This window comes from Leuciscus leuciscus (genome assembly GCF_965113295.1).
Source record: "Leuciscus leuciscus genome assembly, chromosome: 9".
Classification (NCBI taxonomy): Eukaryota; Metazoa; Chordata; class Actinopteri; order Cypriniformes; family Leuciscidae; genus Leuciscus; species Leuciscus leuciscus.
The window spans coordinates 10,579,565-10,605,212 of record NC_138733.1 but is presented as its reverse complement, the minus strand read 5'-3'; the positions used below and the strand labels follow the sequence as shown (position 1 = coordinate 10,605,212).

The 25,648-nt window shown below is 42.8% G+C and overlaps 1 protein-coding gene, 3 long non-coding RNA genes and 1 pseudogene across 7 annotated transcripts in view; 2 read left to right on the top strand and 3 right to left on the bottom strand.

Annotated features, from left to right (window-relative positions):
* LOC309506215 (NACHT, LRR and PYD domains-containing protein 12-like) overlaps positions 1–25,648 on the bottom strand; it is a 239,496-nt pseudogene that overhangs the window by 1,483 nt on the left and 212,365 nt on the right. The window contains exons 14-16 of the transcript XR_014211625.1: positions 15,808–15,978; positions 5,814–5,979; positions 11–188 (exon numbers count right to left, since the gene is read on the bottom strand). The product of XR_014211625.1 is annotated as an NACHT, LRR and PYD domains-containing protein 12-like (transcript). The remainder of the gene's footprint in view (positions 1–10; positions 189–5,813; positions 5,980–15,807; positions 15,979–25,648) is intronic.
* LOC309506453 overlaps positions 1–25,648 on the top strand; it is a 191,062-nt gene that overhangs the window by 24,807 nt on the left and 140,607 nt on the right. The gene's annotated exons all lie outside the window — the stretch shown is intronic.
* The window catches only part of LOC309506436 (NACHT, LRR and PYD domains-containing protein 3-like), a 271,279-nt gene that overhangs the window by 130,393 nt on the left and 115,238 nt on the right, over positions 1–25,648 (bottom strand). The gene's annotated exons all lie outside the window — the stretch shown is intronic.
* Positions 93–17,186, top strand: LOC309506517. Of its 2 annotated transcripts, none has more exons than XR_014208826.1 (2): positions 93–220; positions 16,596–17,186. It is a non-coding gene; the product is annotated as an uncharacterized lncRNA (long non-coding RNA). The 2 variants fall into 2 exon arrangements; XR_014208827.1 differs by lacking the exon at positions 93–220 and adding an exon at positions 15,901–16,010.
* On the bottom strand, positions 16,970–25,520 carry LOC309506484. The gene is made up of 3 exons (XR_014208795.1): positions 25,462–25,520; positions 17,857–18,269; positions 16,970–17,103 (listed from the first exon to the last, which is right to left on the bottom strand). It is a non-coding gene; the product is annotated as an uncharacterized lncRNA (long non-coding RNA).

Genomic DNA, 25,648 nt, shown 5'->3' with positions numbered 1-25,648 from the left:
ATATACCCACATAGTATAGTTTCTCCAGTTTATAATGTGGATCATCCTTTAGATTCAAAAGTTTCTGCACTTCAGAACTTCCTATTTTATTCGTAGACAGATTCAGTTCTCTCAGGTGTGAGGGGTTTGATCTCAGAGCTGAAGTCAGAGCAGCACAACCTTCATCTGTGACGCCACAGTGACTCAACCTGTAGAGAACAATGACACAATGTGAATTGTAGTTTAAGTGACTCAGAGTGAGTTTGTTATTCACTCTGATCTCAGAGCAGGAGACCAGATATAATGACAAGCATTGCCACTGCAGCTGATGGAATGAGATTTATGCATGTTGATGCTCAATGATACTGTTTGAAATGGTTTTTCAGGACTGAACAGACACACAGATGAATGTGAGATATTGTTTCTGTCACGGACACACACGGGAAACAGTAGATCCAATAGCAGTAGGTTTATTAAAGTGTAATCCAATCTCGTAGTCATCCAGGCAGGGGTCAAAATCCAAATAAGCAATCCAAGAAACAAGAACAAGAACAAGAACAGACTAGAAAACAGACCTCAAAGTGTAGCAACATTAAACAACGACTCCGTGACATGGACTGAAACAGATATTTATACAGGGTATTTATACACAGATACTAACAAGGTGACGGGAAACAGCTGTGTGCAATGATCAATGATTAGACAGAACAGGATGATGGGAAATGTAGTGCATGAGAGAATGACACCGTGGGGGACAAGGACCTCTAGTGGACACCCGGGGAAACACAAACCAGACACTGTGACATAACCCCCCCTCTACGGAACGGCTACCAGACGCTCCAAGACCCACAAAAACAACCAAAACAAGAGTCCAGGAGGGAGGTGGAACGGTGGAGGATCAGGGGGAGGGATGGGGGGCCAGGTCCATGAAGGGGAACAGGAATAGGGGGTGACAGCTTAGCCGGCGACCAGGGCTAAGCAGATAGTCCATCGGGTGGCCAGGGCGGAGCAAACAGTCCATCGGGCGGCCAGGGCGGAGACGACCCTTCAGGCGACCATGGCGAAGACGACCCTTCGGGCGGCCAGGGAGGAGCAGACAGACAATCAGGCGGCCAGGGTGGAGACTTTCCCTCAGGCGGCCAGGGCGGAGCAGACAGTCCATCGGGCGGCCAGGGCGGAGACGACCCTTCGGGCGGCCATGGCGGAGACGACCCTTCGGGCGGCCATGGCGGAGACGACCCTTCGGGCGGCCATGGCGGAGACTTCCGCTCAGGCGGCCAGGGCGGAGCAGACAGTCCATCGGGCGGCCAGGGCGGAGACGACCCTTCAGGCAGCCATGGTGGAGACGACCCTTCGGGTGGCCATGATGGAGACGACCCCTCGGGCGACCACGGAACAGGCACCCACTCAGGAACAGGAACAGACACCGGCTCAGGAACAGGAACAGACACCAGCTCAGGAACAGACACCACCGGCTCAGGAACTGGAACTGGCACCACCGGCCCAGGAACAGGAACTGGAACAGACACCACCGGCTCAGGAACTGGAACAGACGCCATCGGCCCAGGAACTGGAACAGACGCCACCGGCTCAGGAACTGGAACAGACGCCACCGGCCCAGGCTCAGGAACAGACGCCACCGGCCCAGGCTCAGGAACAGACGCCACCGGCTCAGGCTCAGGAACAGACGCCACCGGCTCAGGCTCAGGAACAGACGCCACCGGCTCAGGCTCAGGAACAGACGCCACCGGCTCAGGCTCAGACACAGGCACGGCGGCGGCCATCTTGTCTGAAGACACAGGCTCGGCAGACGTGACGTGAACAGTCTCTGTGGCGGCCATCTTATCCGAAGACACAGGCTCGGTAAACGTGACGTGAACAGGCTCTGCGTCGGCCATCCTGTCTGAAGACACAGGCTCGGCAGACGTGACGTGAACAGTCTCTGTGGCAGCCATCTTGTCCGAAGACACAGGCTCGGCAGACGTGACGTGAACAGGCTCGGCGTCGGCCATCTTGTCTGAAGACACAGGCTCGGCAGACGTGACGTGAACAGTCTCTGTGGCGGTCATCTTGTCCGAAGACACAGGCCCAGCAGACGTGACGGATTGCTGGGGTGGTGCAGGCAGTACGGGCAGCTCGGGCGGGGCCAGTAGAGCATGACACCTGGGCGGCGCGGGCAGAGCAAGACGCCTGGGCGGTGCGTCAGGAACGGCAGTCACCTCCGGGATGGTCTCCGTGTTAGGAGCCACCGGACTTGGGACCACCGGAACAGTTACGGAGGGAGCCTTTCTCCTCCTCCTGTGTTTCGGGACCACCGGAACTGGGACTACCGGAACTGGGACCACCGGAACTGGGACCACCGGACTCAGGACCACCGGACTCGGGACCACCGGAACTGGGACCACCGGAACTGGGACCACCGGAACTGGCACGGAGGAAGTCTTCCTCCTCCTCCGTCGTGTCTGTGAGTGAGTGGATGCTGCTCTCTCCCCGGAATTCACCGGGAGCACAGCACTCTCCTCCCTGATACGAGCACATAAGGCAAAACACTCAAATAAGGTCATGCGAGGCTCCTCCTCTTCGGCTCGAAAAATCCCCCTCTGCTGCTTCCTCTCCCTCTTGGTGTTAGAGGAAGAGTCACAAAAACTCATACCGCTGGATCTATACATTGTGACGGAGTCGTTCTGTCACGGACACACACGGGAAACAGTAGATCCAATAGCAGTAGGTTTATTAAAGTGTAATCCAATCTCGTAGTCATCCAGGCAGGGGTCAAAATCCAAATAAGCAATCCAAGAACAAGAACAAGAACAAGAACAAGAACAAGAACAAGAACAAGAACAAGAACAAGAACAAGAACCTCAAAGTGTAGCAACATTAAACAACGACTCCGTGACATGGACTGAAACAGACAGGGTATTTATACACAGATACTAACAAGGTGACGGGAAACAGCTGTGTGCAATGATCAATGATTAGACAGAACAGGATGATGGGAAATGTAGTGCATGAGAGAATGACACAGTGGGGGACAAGGACCTCTAGTGGACACCCGGGGAAACACAAACCAGACACTGTGACAGTTTCATAGTGATATAAAGACGGTTCTGACTGGAGAAACAGTCACTTACTTCTAATATTCCCCTACAGGAGGACATTTGCACCTACGTGTTCCTCATTACATATAATTGATTAACTCTTGTGATCAAACACATAATTGTGTCATATTTGGTCTCATCTGGAAGCTTATAAACTCAATAGAAATGTGACTCAATATAGAGATTCAAAGTCTTAATGTAAGAACTACAGCCTACACATGCATTGAGATCATGTTAATGAGCTTATTTACCTCTGAAACATCATCCATTTACCTTCAGTTTTAAGGTCTTTGGTGTTCTACTTTATAAAATAACGCTTTGCTCAGGATATTTGAAGAAAAGGAAACTGCTGGTGGAGGAAAAAGGCTTAAACTCTAATGATTGTGCCAACCAGTGTGTTTATTCTGACTATTTACATATTAATAATATTATCTAAACATCAGTAAGACTTTTACCTTCAAACAATAAGATGTTACATATTAACAACAACTTTAATGGAGTCAGATTAATCCAGGGGTTCCCAATTTCAGTCCTCTGGCCCCCCCGCTCTTATCTGACACTCAGTTGAGGAGGAGTGGGATCCATTCAACTGTACGTGTGATGCGATCAGGACTTAACAGGGTATTTCGCCATGTTAAGATTCCAATCCGAAGCAGGTGTGTTTGAATGCGGCTGTTCATGGGTGTAAAGTGCATGAGATGCGACAGTTACAAGTCAACTATCATGATTACAGGTTAAATAAGATAAAAATACTTGTACGTTTATTTTCATATTAAACATCGCAACATATATTTATCATTCAGTTTAGGGCTTTTGAATTTGACAGATTAGATTAAGTGAAATTTATTATTAATTCATATTTAAACATATGTATTCTACACATGTATATTAAATTAAAGTATGGTCATTTATATTATATATATTTACATAAGTTTATTATGGCATGAAACCTTAAACTTCTATAAAATGCGTGAGCTTGAGTTTCGTCTGTGTTTGATGATGTTGCAGGGTGTTCTGAATGAACGTATTTTGTTAAGTGAAGTGAGCTTCAAAAGATATCCTGCGTTAATGGACTAGGGAGCAGTGAACACTGCGTAGGGACCGTCAATCGGGATGCATCCAAGTTCATAGAGTTCGTATGAGCTCGTTTCCCAAAAGCATCGTTAGACAACTATGATCGCAAGTTCCGTCGCTATCAGCACAGTTCAACGAGTCTGTGTTTCCCAAAGCCATCGTTCAAACGAACATTCACAAACAGCATCGCAAACTTGTGTGGTTGGAACGACAGCTCTCGATCTGTGGTTAAGCACAGTTTCTTGTTTGCATGACATGTGGACTTAATAAATCATTATCTTGAGCAAAATAAGCAAGCTGACATTCAGTACAACCCGTGTCTTTAATTAGAATAATACATGCAAATGTCAGTTGCATCTTTTAATTTGTCAAGAGATTTAAAACACTATTTCTGAAGACTGCACATGTGCGAACGTGCTCTACTATGTAAGAACGAGCCTATGATTGAATCTGGTAATAAAGCAAAATAACTGAGAATAATGAGAAATAGTCCTCAGATGCCATGTCTGTAATTTATATCAAAACATCTAGAGTTGATTTGATCTCAAACGGTTTCATTAAAAGAAATTATTACTCCACCACATGCGTGACATCATAAACCAACGTGGTTGAACGGCCACTTTGCGACAATATGGTTTCGGGAAACAGTTGTGACTAGCTAGTTGATTTCTTCAACGATGCATCGTGAAGATGGTAAAAAAATGGTGGTATTAGCCTCCAGTCATACACCGTATTTCAGTTACACCCATCTAAATTAATGCTGTGACATCTATGAGAACACAATTAGTTCATGGGATTTCAAAACAAGTAAAAAATAAGATGAAAATCATCCCCGCGCAAACTTAAAAAACGTGAATATGTGAAAAAGCTGACAGCGTGCACATGCGTACTATGTGTTGAGTCTACAGGTATGCGCATTTGAATATATATGTGCGCAGGCGTGTAGTCTTTCTCTACAAATTGACCTCAACAAACTACCTGTCTGGCCTTAACAATTCATAATACAGAAAAAAAAAAAGTATCGCTTTTTTTCGTATCCACGCGAACCGGAATCATAGTACATCTGTTTTAAAAAAATCATATAATTATGCTCTTTTTGCAGAACCTTTCACCCCCTTTAAATGAATGGATGATATTTAAAAAATATTCAGTGCAAGGAGAGAACAAAGCAAAAAGCACTAGTTATTTGATCCTACTTGATCATTTTCATTTTGTGTTACGTGAGCACTAGATCTCTGAAAGTTTTTCCAGATGGTCCAATCTGGGTTAGACAAACAATCTTCCCCTTCATTAAAAATCAATGAATCAATGAAGATCAGAAAAATAAACATTCAACATCGCTCTTTCTCTCAGTAGTCTGTAAGAAACTATGGTCACTAAAATCTGTCTTTATGTGACTGAGCTGGATAGTTGTTCCTCTTCAAACCCTTCAATACACTGACATTCTGTGTTTTTCTTAAAGTCTCTTTAAAGTCAAGAAACTGAAATGTTGATTATGTGTGAAAGTGTATGTTTAAGTGTGACTCTCAGTCCTGCAGTTTCATGTTATTGAGGATCAGCTCATGTGTTCAATCATTTACAGCTTAATCAGCTCACAGCAACAGAAAGAGACTGAACACTTCAAATATACTTTTCATATGTGAGAGTCAAATATGATCTTACCACAGTATCTCTAGTTTACAGTGAGGATCCTCCAGTACAGCAGAGAGCTGCGTGGCTGAATTCCCTATTTTATTCCCAGACAGATCCAGATCTCTCAGGTGTGAGGGGTTTGATCTCAGAGCTGAAGCCAGAGCAGCCTTCATCTGTGACGCCACAATCATGCAACCTGTAGAGAACAATGACACACTCTTCTTCACTCTCTCAGTTCAGATCAGTTTAACATGTACAAAAAATAAACTGACTAACCTTGATATACAAGTCATAATTCTATACAGACTATTAAATATTTCTAATTGATTACTGTCATAAAAAAAAGAAGTAAATTCAAAAAGCTTGTAACACGTGCTTCAAAAATCCAAATTTAATCGGCTGTCAGTGAACAAGTCAAACTAACAGTCAAAGACTTCAGTTTTTGGCCTAGGATCAGAGGAACCTTTTAGATTTTGCAAAATTTGTCCCTGACGGCCAAATCGTGGCCAAAATCGTACCTGGCTTAACATCTGAAAGAGTCTGACGACAACACTAAAATTCCCTTAAAGCAACACTATGTAACTTTTCAACCTTCATAATATATTTCCAAGATCCTTGTGATGGTACATCGACTTACAATAGGTTGAATGACACGTCTGCCATAGCCTGACAGGGTCTGTATCGCTTTTACTGGCACTATGTAACTTCGGTGTTTGGGTAGTAACCAGAGCACAAAAAGAACTACAAAATTCGACTGCTTTACGGCATACGTCACTTCCCCCACCACTTCGTCAAATTTGGACGTGAGAGGCCAACCAGCGTTTGTTTTCGGCTTTCGTGCGTATGTTTTTGTCATGGGGGCTGTTTACACCTGGCCACTTCATGCATTTTCTCAGATCGGATAGCTATCCGATCGTGAAAAGTCCAGGTTTAAATGCCCTCCGAAACGCATTTGAGACGGATTTGAATCCGATCCCTCAAACCACTTCAGGAGGAGATCTGAGACGCATTCCAGACGAAACTGGACAAGTGTAAATGCATATGGTTTTTGAAACCACATATGTAAATTGTACTCCTCCCAAAAATGCAAAAAAAAAAAAAAAAACGTGTGAGAGCATTGTATAGGCTATATGTTATATCCAGATATGACGACGCGCTGGAACACGCATCACCGCAGATGAGCAACTGCATCAAGCCAACGTGCAAACTATCGCAAATCAAAGTGAAAGTAAGTCGCAGACGCTTAACACACAATCTTCATCATTAAAAGTAAAGAAACGAAATGATCTTACCAGGGCTGTTACTGCTCTCTCTTATTGCGGTCTTTGATTTTGAAATTTTAGCTGATGATCTATAAAATGCAGCTCATATCTGTTGCTTTCGGTGACGTGCACTCCATTAAATCTGCATATAGCGCGAGAATTGAAGATCGAATTTAAATCCGTTTTGCAAAAATACATTTATGTGACCAGGTGTAAATGGAATCGTTTTGATAAATCAGATAGCTATGCCTCACGAATTAGTTTGCCAGCTGAACTCAGGTGTTGTGAGGTGTATTTATCACGTAGTCCTGAGGGATATCAGACAACGCTGTTTGATGTTGATTCCTGCGATTATCATGAGAACAGCTTTCAATATCTCACATAATTATCAGGACATAAATAAGCCTAGCGTAGAGGTTGTATAGTGTAAACGAGCACAATTTGCAAACTATTATGATAAATTGCAATAATCATGTCTAATGACATCATAACGGCCAATGTTATGAAATAATGTGACATATATTTAACTTAATTGATGTTATCTGGCATTTTGTAATGTTTACATTCCAATAAAAACAACACAAATTAAATTATTCAGTAGGCCTAGACTATAGACTATTTACTTGTGATTTAGCTGCAATCATGTAAAAACGTTATAATATAATATATTTACGACAGTGCAAGTATTCCACAGTGACTCTAGGGGTCGCTGTTTGACAAAAACACAATTTCTACTTAGTGTGGCTTTAAGTCTCGTCTTCTTTCTTTGCGTATGCCTTTGGGCAGGCATTATGTCTGGACTCTAAAGGCGGGTGTACACGGTGTGAGTTATTGCACACATTATGAGTCAGTTAACCTGATAATCGCGTCAAAGCAGCTGGTATATGGTATACATATCATTTTTGTATACCATATACCATCACACAATATTTTATTAACATTTTAAATGAGGCCAAAGGTAATAGTAAAAAGGTATGGCAAACTATAAATCAATTAATAAAGAAAGACTCTAAATCATGTAGTAAATGTTTAGAATAAAATTTTAAAGGGAGAACAATTGATAAGCCTGATGAAATTACTGATATATTTAACAATTATTTTGTTGACTCAGTTCAGAGTTTGACTGATAAATATGGAATTAAATATAAAGAACTGGATTAGTTACTCCAGTTTTCAAGGCAGGTGATCCGAGTAATGTAGCAAATTATAGGCCGATTTCAATTTTGTCAGTAGTGTCTAAAATACTAGAAAAAGTAGTAACTGAGAAAAATGTAAATTTCTTAAATGTCAAAAATAATTTATTATGCCCTATGCAATTTGGGTTCCGTAAACAGCATTCGACGGAAACGGCTGTGTGTTATTTTATCGAGCAAGTGAGGTCAAAATTAGATAAGGGTGGGGTTGTGGGTGCAGTATTCCTTGATTTACAAAAGGCATTCGATACGTTAAATCATAATATTTTACTGTCTAAATTATTATATTTGAATTTTTAGAAACAATGGAATGGATTGAAACTTATCTTACATCAAGAAAACAGTGTACCTGGATTGAAATGCATGTATCGTCTTTGAGAGATTGTTTTACAGGGATACCTCAGGGGTCTGTATTAGGGCCTCTACTTTTTAGTTTGTATTTGAATGATTTACCTGATGTTTGTCCGGATGTACATATTCAAATGTACGCACACGATACTGTGATTTATGTACATGGTAAAACAAATGAACAAGTGGCACAAAATGATGTGTCGTAATGTCCAAAATTTCAGACTGGCTTAAGGCGAGACACGGCAGGCAAAAACATCGATTTTTCATGCAGTGGTCAGTTTTGAGATTTTGGCCGAGTTTACTCCTTCAATATGTATTATTTCAAGCTGCTATAAAGAAAACGCTGAAAATATACATTACAATGTTTATTTTATTACATTCTGTTTACTTGCGGCAGTAAGTTTCTCCCGAATTTACCAGGAAGTTAGTATTCCATCGCGACATGCCGAGCTCCGTCTGTTCACTGAAGTCTGTCATGTCCGGGATCGTTGTGAAGCTCTGAGTCTCATGCACAACGCTATGTAAACCAAATATGGGCATTTCCTTTCTATCAGTAACCAATCGTGAATGTACAAAGGGGGATTTAAAGCTAACGACGAAATCTCATTTAGAGCTATTTAAATCTTTAACTGCCGTTTTCTCAAAATAATTTTTTTGCGTTTTTTTGTCAAACATCTCAGCCTATGTAGCACCTATGTACACCAAACTTTCCAGTTATACACTTAGCAGTATTCTGAAGATCTGTTCAGAGGGATTTGTTAATAAATCATTCCTGGCCTGATTTATGTGACATTTTAATTAAAAAAAAATTCGAAAAATCGATATTTTAAGGCTATGGACAGTACATTTTGATTTCCTAGGTAATGAAAGCATATATCCTGAAATCCCTCTGAACATCTTTTGTCATCTTGTGTGTAATCAAAATGAAAAAATAATTTTGTGTCTGGCTTTATCATATTTTCAGATATATCTACTGAAAAAATATGTAAAATTGCACATATTTAATGAGATAATACCTAATTTGCATAATTAAACATAAAAATTTCAAAAACTTGTAAAACATTTTTTGTATGAACTTGTGTAAGTAATGAACTGAGGAAGTTTCATGGTGATATCTATTATTTAAAAATTTTACCCTATTCACCTGTAGTGTCTCGCCTTAATCAGTGTTGTTTAACATTAAATGTTCAGAAAACTGAAAATTGAAGTTCAAAATTTAAAGGAAGGAAGAGAATCCTCCAGATATATTAGTTTGTGGTGACAAATTACAAATTGTGCCAGATTTTAAATATCTTGGAGTTATCTTAGACGCATTTAACATTTGAAAAGCATATTAAAAAAATAGTCTGCGCAGTGACACCTAAACTTAGAAATTTTAAATTTATACGGAGTCAACTTTCATTGGAAGCTGCAAGAATTTATTTGCATTCTTTGATTTTTTTTCTTATTTCTTTTATTGTATTACTTCATGGTCACAATCAGGAAAATCTACTCTTAGACCTCTATATACCTTATACAAACGAGTTCTAAAAGTATTTGACAAGAAACCTAATAGATATCATCATTGTCTTTTTTTTTTACTTTTGACAATTTTATTGTTTTACAACTGTTGTTTAATGTACAAAATTGTTAATGATCTTGCACCCCCACCCTTAAACATATTTGTTTCTTCGCGTAGAGAAAATACAAGACAAACGAGCTTCATCAAGAGGTGACTGTGAAGCACATTTTAGAGTAACTGAGTTTGGTCGATCAGCTTTTTCTGTAAGAGCTGTTAACAACTGGAATAATTTACCAATTAATATTAGACAGTGCCGTACTTTTGCACAGTTCAAGCTACATTTGAAAATATGGTTAAAGAGGAGTCAGGTCTGTAATCATTAAATACTCTTATGCTTTGTCAAGGTTTTACAATTTTGGGGGATTGATTTTGTAACATAGTGTGTAGGGTGTATATTGAGGTTTATTTGGTAGTATTTTGAATTGCTGTTTTTACCGTTAAGTGATGGACAATATGTCGTATATTTTCCATTTGTGGGGAGATTTTATTGTATGTAATTATTTATTTATTTTGTATGTAATGTGATATGGTACTTTCCTGCCCAGGGACTGCAGATGAAATTTAGCTTTGTAACTAATTCTGGGACAGTTTCTTACTGTCCTTTGTCCCTGTCAAAAAAAAAAAAAAGAGAGAGAGAGAGAGAGAGAGAGAGAGAGAGAGAGAGAGAGAGAGAGAGAGAGAGAGAGAGAGAGAGAGAGAGGCGTGTGTGTGTGTGTGTGTGTGTGTGTGTGTGTGTGTGTGTGTGTGTGTGACAGTGTATGCGCACACTGTATGGTTGCAGCCACTGAGCTATAGCCTCATCGATAGCCTGTGACATGGTTGTGTATGATTTGGCAATAGGGGATAGCCCATACACTGGGGAAGTCGGGCCAACTCCCCGAATTTTTTAAACATGTTTAAAAATTGTTGGGAGGTCGGGAGGTGCTCGTAACGTACTCGGCTCGTCTCGTAATTCCTCTCACACGCTGCAAGCCGCAACCATGCGAATATCTTAGGTTTCCACGTGATTTCTCCCAAGTGAAAAAATTCATCTGCGAGCTCGTAAGACAGCAAGAATCGTACGCCAGCCTTAATCAAGACATTTTAGGCAGGTCTAGAGTTTTTCCTCCTTTGTTTTAAAATAAATATCTGTTAGCACAGTTATTAGCAGCAATATTTGCACAGACTCCATTGTGCAAATTGCACAGACGCCATTGCACAGACTCGCCTCATGTAAACAAAGGAGATAGCGGTGCACAATCTGACATCAAACAAAGGAGATAACAGCACGCACTCCGACGTCACGAGACAACAGTGCAAGTGGACTTTCTAAAAATCTTCACTCTGGCCAGTGTTAATTTCGTTAACAAAAACTATGACGAGAAATGTTCGTTGATGACCTTTTTTGCCCTGACCAAGACAAGACGATGAGAGACGACAACCACGTCATTAAACGATAACTGTGACTGTAAAGTTTGGGAATGTTTGGTTCAGGAAATGTGCTACCAGGATGGTGTGTCCATTAAAACACAGGGGTCCAGTACTCAGTCTATACTCATTTATTGTAACAGGTCGCAAATCAGGCCATAGAGTAGAATAGGAATCAGTAGAGTTGTATGCTTTATTGTCAGGAACACATCAACTCTACAAAGGCTCTCATTAGGAGAGAAAGAAAGGACTGCTTCCATTGCATATGGCACACACCAACACACCAAACAATAGTAATTTTTCAATCATTAACTGCACCTGAGGAGACTTATCTCCTCCCATGACTGGCTACGTCATGTGATCCATAGGAATTCTCAACAGTGACTATATCAACACATGCAATATCATTGATGAAAAAAGACTGAAGTGTGAGACTGAAATGTGTACATTTTTTTTTTTTTACTTGACCAAAACCACTTGTTTGTGTCAAATAAGGAGACGACAACACATTGACTGTTTTTATGTGCGTTCAGGCATACGGTTGCCAGATTTTAATAATTTAAACCCCCAGTCAGAGCTTTTCTGTTAAAAGAACACGTTTTCTACCCGGTCTCTTCAATAGTATCTGGCAACCATGCGCGCGCTATCTACACTGCTGAAGAAGCGCGGATGATCTGAAAACACAGACAAGTAAGCTGGAGTTCAGCGATCTTCATTTGAGATTTTCTACTTAAATTAAAGTGTCATTTAGTCGGTCTGTGTTCTGCCATGAGCCGCTTGCGCTATCTGTGCTACTAAATCTGCGATCAAAATGCAGGATAATATCCAGCAGTGTTTTTAATGTTGATCATATTAAACGAGCAAGAATGCAATGTTTCCTGAATATCCACACGATTTCAAATGTGACATTGATTTTATACAACAGTTCAACAAACAGAAGGGTAACAAAGTGATGTACTACATTTAAAACAGTATTGTCAGTAGGCTTATTGCTCTATTTTGCAACGAAAGCCATAGCAGAACTGCAGCACACAGCGGTGATTCGTGAACGTGTCTGTGGCTTTGAATGATTCGTGAGATTCAATGACCCGTTCATAAATATAGCAACTTGCTTCGTTACTGAACGACTGAATGAATGACTCCATGACTCACTCATAAAGACAGTGACTTACCGCCACCTACTGGCGATTTTAATTTAATATTTAAAAGTATCAGTTTTTACCATCATTGCATATTTATTGAACATTGTTTAATTTAACGCATTATTTATTTATTATAAGGTACTTATAAAGGTAAAAAATGAACTGGAAAAATCGATTAAAGGCGGCAAATATTGTCCCTTAATGGAAAAAGGTGTGACTGCAGTCTAAGTGGAAGAGAGGGGGTACCAGGGTGTAGGGCACTCTAAAAACCACTGAACCACTGAACTAAGGAAAAGGGGTATGTAGAAGGTCTGTGTACTTTTTGATCATTTTATTTCCTGTTTGGAATGGAATAACGAGAAATGAAAACCAGCTCGTTTATTCGTTTTTTAGTTTAGCTTAAAAAACGAAAAATGAGATTTTGGCAAGATTTTTCATTTTTCGTTTATGGTTTACAAGTCGGTTTATGGGTTCGTTGTTTCATTTGCACACGTGGGCGGCGCTGAAACGCCCCTTTCATCTGATTGGTCAAACCGCTCCGCCTTCAGTAAGCTATGAGCTTTTCTTTCTGTCAGGCAGAATAAGAGTCAGTACGAGTGCGGCACTGACAAATGCACTTTATGTCTGAAACCACCACTCACTGTTAACTACACACAATATTTGAATCAGAAATATGTTGCTGGTCACGTAATTCGTGCTGCTGCGACTTGCAAGCAACCCCATTAATGTGAGCCCCAGTATATGACAGATTATATTAGCATGATGTATTTCCCATTGATAAATACAGTGCAAATAGTTCCGTCTCTTTGGATAAAAGGGAAGTGGAAATAAAAATCAATAATAGGCTGAACTGTACCATGATAATATGTCCGTAACATTTACCACTCTAGTCTTTTTTTACATCAAAAGGCAGGTAGGCGTGTGTGACATAGCCTATGGGCTATAAATAATTTAGAAAATTGAATAGAAATAAAGTTTATATTTTTTAATTTAAGCATGTTTAGCCTACTCAGTTCACATGAAAAGAAAGAGACAGAAAAGAGAGAAGCTAGAATCAGTGAACGTAAATTAAATACTGACAAAATTACCAGGTTTGGGATTAATTGTTATTATTATTATGAGAAATTGACTCCGCCTAGAACTTTGATGCTTCACCAAACTCAGCTCAGACTGGTCTGACTTGCTTATATCTTTTCTAACTGGTCAGACTTACTTTCCCAAAAAATCCATCAACTTGCGTTATCTGAGCAATGAAGGCCGTAATACTTAATGCTGTCCACTAGAGGGGGCGACAGGATAATAAGTGTTTTCTACTCCCTTTCCCTGTTTGCATCAGTTTAAAATGACAAATAAATGCATGAATTTCATTCATAAATAGGCCATATCTGTGGATCCACTCTCTAGTTTATTTTAAGATATTGTTATTCACACTGGTTTTTGCATTTAATGTTTGTCCATCCAGAACTTTTATTTGTCATGAGCTCTGTAGCCTACTAGAAAAAATATATGATTCAACAACACAAACTCTGTTTTTACTCTGCAAATTTGTTTTTCTTTCAAGTAAGCTATAGCCTACAAGTTATCCTGCTTTTTGCCATGGCTTGCCATACTGCCCAGAATAAACAATATTTTCTCCACATGAGATGTTTAAAAACCCTGCATTTAGTTTTTTGTGAAGACGAGCGCATATCTTACAAAGGTTCCAGTTCTGTTTAGGCCATTGTAGTTTGTAGGTTGTAATAATTTGTCAGTGCCGCACTCGTACTGACTCTTATTCTGCCTGACAGAAAGAAAAGCTCATAGCTTACTGAAGGCGGAGCGGTTTGACCAATCAGATGAAAGGGGCGTTTCAGCGCCGCCCACGTGTGCAAATGAAACATCGAACCCATAAACCGATTTGTAAACCACTAACGAAAAATGAAAAATCGAGCCAAAATCTCATTTTTCGTTTTTTAAACTTAACTAAAAAACGAATAAACGAGCTGGTTTTCATTTCTCGTTATTCCATTCCAAACAGGAAATGAAATGATCAAAAAGTACACGGACCGTAGAATTGCACAAGTGCTACTGCTAATGAGTGCAATGTCAATACAGCCTGTTACCTTATTTTAAATTTCTCATAAGCTTAATTGAATTGGCCTAGAGATAAAAAATTATAAGCACATTTTTTGTCTAAAGACTACGTATAAATAGCTACCAAAATTAATGTTGATAACTGCAGTTTGACTAAAAGTAATGACTAAAAGTTGACAAAAAATGCAATGACTTCTCATCAACTAAAACTAGACTAAAACTATGAAAGACAAAATTACTAAAATGTGACTAAGACCAATAAGCATTTTCGTTTGAGGATGAAGACTAAAGGCGGCCGCACACCGGACGCGCAGCTCAGCGCCGCGTCGCGCCACGTCTAGGACAACAGTCACCTGAAAATCCGATAACATCAGCAATTTTCTGATTTCTGTAAATAAATATAAAACTAAATGTATATTGCAGCACAGGGTGAAGTCCGTATATACATTAACTACGATTTGAGACACACACATGTAAATTTAATATAAAACTAAGTAAATGGCGCTCTGTGGCGCGGCAGGATTTTGAACACGGCCCTGAGCCGCCGCGGACAGACGCCGAAAGGCGCCGCCGGTGTGTGTACTCTCATAGAGAATAGTGTGTTCGAATTTAAAAGACGTGGCGCTGCGCGGCGCGCCGCCGAGCTGCGCGTCCGGTGTGCGACCCCCTTAAGACTAAATCAAAAATGGCTGCCAAAAATTAAAACTGACCCTGGCAGGAGTTTTCAAAAAAGTCCAGTTTCAGTGACCAGATACTGTGTTTGTGTGTGGACGAACGGCCATAACGCATAGAAAAATCTGTGGTTTTGAAAATTTGTTTCTTTGGACAGGGCCTTAGAAAGTAACTGAAGCTTCAGTAAATGTTTGGTGGGTCAAAAACAAGAGCAACATGTCATGTGATGTGATGGAGATGAATAAAATGAAATAGTGTTTTGTGCTGAGATTTAGTGTGTTTAAAGAACAGCCCTAAAAATTAGAATAAAGGACACTTCTTACCGAGGACAAAGATATGTGAATATCGGAGAGATAGTCTTACCTCAGTATCTCCAGTTTACAGCGAGGATCCTCCAGTACAGCAGAGAGAAGCTTCACCGAATTTGATATTTTATTCTCAGACAGATCCAGTACTCTCAGGTGTTCAGGGTTTGATCTCAGAGCTGAAGCCAGAGCAGCAAAACCTTCACCTGTGACGCCACAATCCCTCAACCTGTAGAGAACAATGAAAGAATGTGAATTGTAGTTTAAAGCTGGCGTCTGCAACATTTTTTTGATCATATTCAGTGTAATCGACACTATAATCCGACAGAACAACATAAATAAGATGGTTTTAGAAAAAAACCCGAGCTTCTAACTCCACCTGGAGCGTGTTATTTGTTTTGCAAAAATCCAGCGCTCCCGCTTCATCAGGTCCAATCAGCGCAGGGCTGTGTGAGATCTGACTGTCAATCACAGGTCGTGCACACGCCACAGATCCCCCCTCACTCGCGCACGTTAATATCACATGCACACGCCACGCCTGAAGTTCGCCTGGAGATTGCATGAAGCGTGATGGCGGAGAGAAAATCTACTAACAAGCTTCCAATTCCTCGGTTATTGCTATCTATGGATAGATTAGCCAGGGCAGCCTACCTCCGAGTCCATGGTGTTGATAGATGCTGAAGAGACGGACGCGTTCACAGAAAATCAGGTACACACGCACAGTGACGCACTGACGAGCACGACCTCGATGGGAGGGTGCTCGCTGGTAGTGGGGAGGGGCATGAGAGTTGTAAACATTCAAAATTTTGGCTAATCGACCCAATCTGCCAGACTTGCCGACGGCAGCTTTAAGTGTCTGTAGTTTGTTATTCACTCTGGTCTCAGAGCAGGAGATCAGATATAATGACAAGCATTGCCACTGCAGCTGATGGAATGAGATTTATGCATGTTGATGCTCAATGATACTGTTTGAAATGGTTGTTTTTCAGGACTGAACAGACAGAAATGAATGTGAGATATTGTTTCATAGTGATATAAAGACGGTTCTGACTGGAGAAACAGTCACTTACTTATAATACACACACCTACAGGAGGACATTTGCACCCATGTGTTCCTCATTACATATAATTGATTAACTCTTGTGATCAAACACATAATTGTGTCATATTTGGTCTCATCTAGCTTATAAACTCAATAGAAATGTGACTCAATATAGAGATTCAAAGTCTTAATGTAAGAACTACAGCCTACACATGCATTGAGATCATGTTAATAAGCTTATTTACCTCTGAAACATCATCCATTTACCTTCAGTTTTATGGTCTTTGGTGTTCGTATTCTACTTTATTTTTCCTTAAAGTCGGCATGAAACGGAAGTTGAGATTGTCATTTTTTTCCTTGTTGTGACGTATATCCGAGTGAAACGGCTTCTGAAATTAGAGAAAAATGTAGGGCGGGGCTTGATTTCGTTCTTCGGGAATTGATTGGATCGTTGGAGGTTGGGCGTTGCAAACAAAATGGAGGCAGATTTGAAAGCCAGTTTACATTCAGTTGTGGAGGATTTCTCTCCACCGGACTCCCCACCGTTACCCTCCCATGAAGTATTTTTTATTGAGGAGCCCGGCGAGGAGAACGAGGACGAGCAGCTAAATTTTCAGGCAGGAATCAGCCCATATTTATATGAGCCTCCCGCGAACCAAGATGAGTCAAGTCAAGTTATCAGTCAAGTTCACCATCGAGAGCATCTCGACGTGTCCGATAAGTAAATAACTAGATTTAGATAAGATAGATAGCCTACCATTCGGACACTTCGAGATGCTCTCGAGGGTGAACTTGACTGATAACTTGACTTGACTCAAAACGAGACAGACAGACACCGATAGCCGCACCCTCATCGGCTCTGGCCGCACCCTTTCGCCATGGCACGTGACCGAAAGAGAAGAGAGGTCGTTTCGAGGGGAGAGGGAAGGGTAATGTATTTGATTAAAGATTATAAGGGTAAATGAATTTAAAAAAAATAATGAAGTGCACAGATAAATCTTTTATAATAAACACTACAATATTACACATAAAAAGAAGATTTGTCAAATTTGATTTCATGCCGACTTTAAATAATGCTTCGCTCAGGATATTTGAAGAAAAGGAAACTGCTGGTGGAGTAAAAAGGCTTAAACTCTGAAGCTTCTGCCAACCAGTGTGTTTATTCTGACTATTTACATATTAATATTATCTAAACATCAGTAAGACTTTTACCTTCAAACAATAAGATGTTACATATTAACAACAGTTTTAATGGAGTCAGATTAATCCAGGGGTTCCCAATTCCAGTCCTCTTATTACCCTCCAGTCATACACTGTATTTCACAGTTACACCCATCTAAATTAATGCTGTGATATCCATAAGAACACAATGAGTTCATGGGATTTCAAAACAAGTAAAAAAATAAGATGAAAATAGACTCTTACACAGACAGAGGCACGTAGATGAGTTTTAATAAAACTACTAGAAGTAACTGAACCTTCAGTAAATGTTTGGTGAGTCAAAAACAGGAGTATGTAAGTAAAATAATGTCAAATGTTTTTGAAATAAAAAGCCTGTTGAATTGCACTACTTGAAAAAAAATAGGCATTGCATTAACCATGCTTACATTTTAATGCATTGTATTTTTAGGGCTTGCATTTTTATGGGCTGAAATTCAACATGGTTGAATATTTAAGCTGTGAATATTTCAATTAAAAACATTTCAAACACCTTTTCATTATTAAAAATTCAATAATCCATATTCACCTTTCATATTTCACTTCCAAAATATTCAAACTGTTTAAAAATACAACCAATAATATTCAACAGGCAATTTTCGGTCCATTTTTTTTCGCTTTGCAAATTCGCTTCCACAAATTCAGTGGTTCAAATTCGACAGTAAATTCAACATTGACGTCCAGGAACTGCAGGAAAAGCAGTAGATTGCCGAGCATACTCTCCATCTGCTGTTAGTCGACCTCACCAGCAGGAGGTGCAAAAGCGCGTGTTGTTGACGAAGACCAGCAAAATTAGAGCAAGTCATTCATTCATAAAACTCCTTTACAGCAATGTAAGTGTATTTGTGATTATTATGACGGCTGTTTTATGTTAAATTCAGTGCCTTCACGGTTACTTTTCCTGTGTAGCCTACATGCATCTTTCTCTACCGTGAACGAGATTATGTTATTCCCCGATGCGGATATACAGATGTTACATTTTTGAGGTTGACATATATTTCTCTTGGTTGTTTAGTTGCCTACTTTATATTGTGGCGATGTGCTGCATAGGCTATTAGGGTTTCCCTCAATACTTCAGGATTCCCCTGCTGGACATATACAACGCTTAACATAGCTTAATGGACTACAGTGATGTAAAAGACCAAACTCGCAGGCAAGCAGATGGACTCAGAATAACTCGCAAAGCTTAATGCTCAGCGTTTCCCAGTGATAGACTGGCATAAAGACGGCTTGATGTTGGACATTCGCACATTTAGGGAGCGTCTCTAAAGTGTATATGACTTTGGTATACACGTTTCTAACTCCGATAGCATTTGAATAAAACGACTTACAGTCATAAAACCAACTGTAAAGTGTTCATGTAGTGTCAGGCATACTGCGCACCCTTTGGATTTTTGATATTTATTCAAATAAATTTAAGTTCCCTTTCAAGGGAACTCCCGTTGCGTCGAGAAATGACGCTGTGGGAACGCTTTGCGTGATGACGTCTTGAAGCACATGTAAAATCAGTCCAATGGTGTGGCGGAACGTCAGAGGCGGGTGACGTCACGTACCAGGAAGCTATAAAAGCCGGCCCGAAACAGAAAACGAAAGCTTTCTGAGTCTTCAGTTGCGCTCTGTGTTGAAATCTGTCCTTGTTATTTGGTGTTGTCTGTCTCTATATATATATATTGATTCAGTTATGGCGAGCAAGCAGCAGTATCGAGTGTGTGTCCATCCCTGCCCGCGTTATTTAACGGGAGGTGACACACACACTCTTTGTGTTGTTTGTTTGGGAGAGGAGCATGCCCAGTCAGCACTCGAGGGTGGTGACTGTGAGCATTGCTGTGCGCTTCCATTGCGTACGCTCCGATCCCGTTTGGCTCGGTTCAATCCCGACCACGTTCCCCAGGGCTCGGGTCCCGCCGCGGCTGAGGCTCGGCGGCGATCTCAGACCTGGGGTTCGCAAATGGATCTGTCAGTGGATGTTGAGACGGGCTCTGCCTTATCTCAGCATCAATCTGACAGATCCAGTGCCTCTCATCAGGGTGCGGAAGCACGCGCTGCGGTTTCTTCCCCCCTGATAGAGGCACCAATGCTGCAATTGTCCAGCTCTGAGGAGTTGGATGTTGTGAGTGTTGAAGCTGAGTCTGAGGATTCGCCACCTCAGTCTCACGCGTTTGAGGAACTGCTCGATGTTATTACTAGAGCAGTTGACAGACTTTCCATTGAGTGGCCAGAGGATAGGCAGGACGTTCGCTCAAAAAGCAAGCTTGACGAACGCTTCCTGCCATCTCGTGCGCAGCCCCAGCGCAGGAGTCTTCCGTTTTTCCCCGATCTCCACACCGAGGTGTCGAGATCGTGGGAAAAACCAGTGTCGTACAGAGTATTTTCACCACACACATCCCACTACTCTTCCATTTATAAATATAAAGAGCATGGTTATGGGGAGATGCCGAAGGTGGAAGAGACGCTTGCGAGCTATCTCTCTCCAGCAACGGCATCTTCCCTGAAGACTCCTACACTTCCATCTAAGCCAGTAAAAATAACATCTTCCCTGGTTCATAAATCGTATGCAGCCGCTGGTCAGGCAGCAGCGTGTCTGCATACGATGTCTATTATGCAAGCCTATCAGGCTGAACTGCTGGGTGATTTAGAGGAGGGCGGGGGTATTGGTCCCGACACTGTGGCTGAACTACGCAGAGCCACAGATTTGTCTCTCAGGGCCACCAAGGAGACCGCCAGATCAATTGGGCGGTCTATGGCAGCCCTGGTGGCCACTGAGAGGCATCTGTGGCTCAATCTGAGCGACATTAAAGATAAAGAAAAAAATGTTCTCTTAGATGCTCCGGTCTCCACGGTTGGTCTATTTGGCGATGCAGTTAATAGTGCAGTAGCAAAATCACAGGAAGCTGCCAAACAAGCAGCTGCTCTCCAAAGACTTCTCCCCCGCCGTTCTTTCTATGAGGCTGCTGAGCGGGAGCAGCCTCACTCCTCTAAAAAGAGCGCTGAGCACCGTGCCACTCAGAAACAGAGCGTTTCCTCCCGTGCTCCCCCACAAAAACCTCGGGGACACGGAGGGCGCGCTCAAACCCAGCAGTCTTCGAGGGGTAGAACGGATCTGCGGACCGTTCTTACCGCCAAGAAGGCTGCTGGGAAAAAGTCCTGACGTCCGAGGACCCAGGACAAATGAGGGTAGTCCCCCCCGAAGCAGAGCGGTTAACACCTCATTTTACGGTGCCCGTCTCTCTTCGGTACCCTCAGGGGACCGTTCTGCCAACCCTGCCGCCTCTGGTGTTACAGGGCGCAGCGGTCTCCGGCGAGCACATATCTCAAGGTCCACCCGGAAACGTAGTGGCCTCGGGATGCCCGCCCCCTCTGAGGAGGGTGCTAGAGCAGTCTGTTCGGTCGTTCCCTGCCGGTTCGCCGTTACAGGGCGTCGAACAGGCTACTCAACAGCAACAAAATCCAGAAACCAGTCTCGAGAGGCTGGTACCTCTAGTAGAATCTTTGACAGCGTGGAAGCTACTGTCAAATGTTTCTCGTTGGGTCCTGCAGACCGTGGAAAAAGGGTATCAGATACAATTCAAGAAACGCCCACCTCGGTTTATGGGGGTCCTGCCCACAGTGGTGGGCCCCGAGCAGGTTCTGGTTATGGAACAGGAAGTAAACACTCTGTTAGAGAAAGGGGCCATAGAATATGTACCTCCCTCCAGCAGGGAAACCGGGTTTTACAGCCGGTACTTCATAGTTCCAAAAAAGGACGGGGGATTGCGTCCCATTTTAGATCTTCGAGTTCTGAACGAGTCAGTCATGCAGCTCAAGTTCAAAATGTTAACATTTAGGCAGATCGTGCCACAGATCAGGTCCGAGGACTGGTTTGTCACGATAGACCTCAAGGACGCATATTTCCATATATCCATCCGTCCGTGTCATTGGAAGTTCCTGAGGTTTGCTTTCGGGGGCAAAGCATACCAATATCGAGTTCTTCCATTCGGCCTAGCTTTATCACCCCGCACTTTCACCAAATGCATGGATGCAGCTCTGGCGCCACTGCGCCTCCAGGGTATTCGCATTATGAACTACATCGACGATTGGTTGATTTTAGCTCATTCGCATCAGATGGCGGTTCAACATCGAGATGTTGTTCTCGCCCACATGAAAGAGTTGGGGTTACGGCTGAACGCCAAGAAGAGTGTGCTTTCTCCACTACAGAGGACCACTTTTCTAGGCGTGGTTTGGGATTCTGTGTCGATGCAGGCGCGCCTGTCACCGCCACGGATAGATTCCATCCTTGCAGCTGTGAAAAGTGTAAAGCTAGGTCAGCTACTCACTGTCAAACAGTTCCAGAGACTGTTGGGTCTCATGGCAGCAGCTTCCAACGTGATACCTTTTGGACTGCTACACATGAGGCCCCTGCAGTGGTGGCTCAGGACCAGGGGGTTTTCCCCGAGGGGCAACCCATTTCGCACAATCAAGGTCACGCGGCGATGCCTACGTGCCTTGGTTATGTGGAAGAAGCCTTGGTTCCTGTCCCAGGGCCCAGTGTTGGGAGCTCCTTGTCGTCGCAAATTGCTAACGACGGATGCTTCCCTCACGGGCTGGGGAGCGATCCTGGAGGGTCGCTCGGCTCAAGGTCTGTGGGAAGACCATCATCGTTCCTGGCATATCAATCGCCTAGAGATGTTAGCTGTCTTCCGGGCTCTGAGGAGCTTTATCACAGATCTCAGGGGGCACCATGTGCTAGTACATACGGACAACACATCGGTAGTCGCCTATATCAACCACCAAGGGGGTTTGCGCTCGCGCCCGTTATCCAACTTGGCACGCCATATCCTCTTGTGGTCCCAGGGGAAGTTACTGTCACTCAGGGCAGCTTACATCCCCGGGGTACAGAATATAGGAGCAGACACTCTGTCGAGGCAGGGGCCGAGGCCCGGGGAATGGAGGCTCCACCCCGAGGTGGTGGAGCTGATATGGAGGGAGTTTGGCCAAGCACAAGTGGATCTGTTTGCGTCTCGAGAGACGTCTCACTGTCCACTTTGGTTCTCCCTCACGCATCCAGCTCCTCTGGGACTGGATGCTATGGTACAGACGTGGCCGAGGCTACGTCTGTACGCCTTTCCCCCAGTTGCTCTGCTCCCGGGAGTTCTGGAAAGAGTTCGCAGGGACCGGGTCCATCTACTTCTTATAGCCCCGCGCTGGCCGGGCAGAGTATGGTTTCCCGATCTTGTGTCCCTCCTCGACGGGCATCCTCTGGAGTTACCCGTCAGGAGGGACCTTCTGTCCCAGGCAGAGGGCTCGATATTTCACCCTCGGCCAGAACTGTGGAACCTGTGGGCTTGGCCTCTGAGGGGGCCCAGCTCATAGAGTCAGGTCTCTCAACCGAGGTTGTTGAGACCATTCTACAGTCCAGAGCTCCCTCCACGAGGAAACTTTATGCCCTGAAGTGGAGAGTTTTCACTTCCTGGTGTAGTGACCGTCGGTTGGACCCAGTCCACTGCCCAATTGGTACAGTGCTGGAGTTCCTGCAGGACCGGTTCACTGCAGGTCTGACCCCGTCCACTTTAAAGGTTTATGTGGCGGCCATAGGTGCTTACCACATTCCTTTGGGTGGAATGTCTGTGGGGAAAGACCCTCTGGTATCTCGTTTCCTTCGTGGCACTTGGAGGCTGAGGCCTGCAGTTCGCTCTAGGGTGCCACCTTGGGATTTGTCCTTTGTGCTACAAGGCTTATCCCAGGCCCCCTTTGAGCCTATTGAGGAGGTTCCTGAGAAGTTTCTTACTCTGAAAGCTCTTTTCCTTCTGGCTATTTCTTCTCTTAAGAGAATAGGGGATCTTCAAGCATTGTCGGTGGCTCCGTCATGCTTAGAGTTTGCTCCGGGTATGGTTAAAGCGTTCCTTCATCCGAGACCGGGTTATATCCCCAAGGTCCCCACTAATGTGGCTAGACCTATTGTTCTGCAGGCCTTCTGTCCTCCTCCCTTTCAAAATGCTGACCAGGAGGCTAATAATTTGCTTTGCCCTGTGCGGGCGTTAGACGCTTACGTCCACAGAGCTGCCCTGTGGCGTAAAAGTGATCAATTATTTGTGTGCTTTGGGTCCCCTAACAAAGGGGGCCCGGTGTCTAAGCAAAGGATGAGCAAGTGGGTGGTCGAGGCTATCTCACTTGCTTATGAGGCGGCTGGGCAGCCTTCTCCTTTGGCTGTCCGGTCGCACTCGACGAGGAGTATGGCGGCCTCTAAGGCCCTTATTTCAGGAGTTTCTTTACAGGACGTCTGTGATGCGGCAGGCTGGTCCTCACCGCACACTTTCGTCAGGTTTTACTCTCTGGATCTAGACTCTGCTCCAGGGTCTCACGTTTTGTCTTCCTAGTGCTGCTCTACGGATTTCACACAGGACAGACATTTGTAGCTATGGAGGCGTTGGTATAGACGTTCCCACAGCGTCATTTCTCGACGCAACGGGAGTTCCCTTGAAAGGGAACGCCTCGGTTACGACTGTAACCTCGGTTCCCTGAAGAGGGAACGAGCGTTGCGTCGCCCTGCCATATCTCCTTCATGCCTGTCAGCTCGACTTCAGACTTTTACGAAGCTTTCGTTTTCTGTTTCGGGCCGGCTTTTATAGCTTCCTGGTACGTGACGTCACCCGCCTCTGACGTTCCGCCACACCATTGGACTGATTTTACATGTGCTTCAAGACGTCATCACGCAAAGCGTTCCCACAGCGTCATTTCTCGACGCAACGCTCGTTCCCTCTTCAGGGAACCGAGGTTACAGTCGTAACCGAGGCGTTTGCAAGGGGAATCCTTGAGTATGAGGTATTGAGGGAAACCGATTATAATCCTGTTCATGGTAGAGAAAGCTGATGACATGTAGAATACACAGGGAAAGTAACAATGAAGTTATTGAATGAAACATAAACACAGCTTTTGTGTGTTTATCATCTTTTCCGCATATACTGACACAGATAATCATTTTCATTTTATGAATGAATGTCTTCGTCAACAACAAGCACTTTTGCACCTCCTGCTGGTGAGGTTGACTAACAGCAGATGGAGAGTATGCTCGGCAATCTACTGCTTTTCCTGCAGTTCCTGGACGTCAATGTTGAATTTACTGTCGAATTTGAACCACTGAATTTGTGGAAGCGAATTTGCAAAGCGAAAAAAAATGGACCGAAAATTGCCTGTTGAATATTATTGGTTGTATTTTTAAACAGTATTTTGGAAGTGAAATATGAAAGGTGAATATGGATTATTGAATTTTTAATAATGAAAAGGTGTTTGAAATGTTTTTAATTGAAATATTCACAGCTTAAATATTCAACCATGTTGAATTTCAGCCCATAAAAATGCAAGCCCTAAAAATACAATGCATTAAAATGCAAGCATGGTTAATGCAATGCCTATTTTTTTTTGAAGTAGTGCAATTCAACAGGCTTTTTATTTCAAAAACATTTGACATTATTTTACTTCCATACAGGAGAGCAGGTTATGTGATGTGATGAAAATAAATGAAATTAACTTCATCGTCAGTCATCAGAGTAATTTGTGCTGAGATTTAGTGTGTTTACACAAGATGATTTTAGTCTTGAAATTTACATTAAAAGATTAATCTTACAGAGGACAAAGACACATGTGACAATCAAAGAGAGGGTCT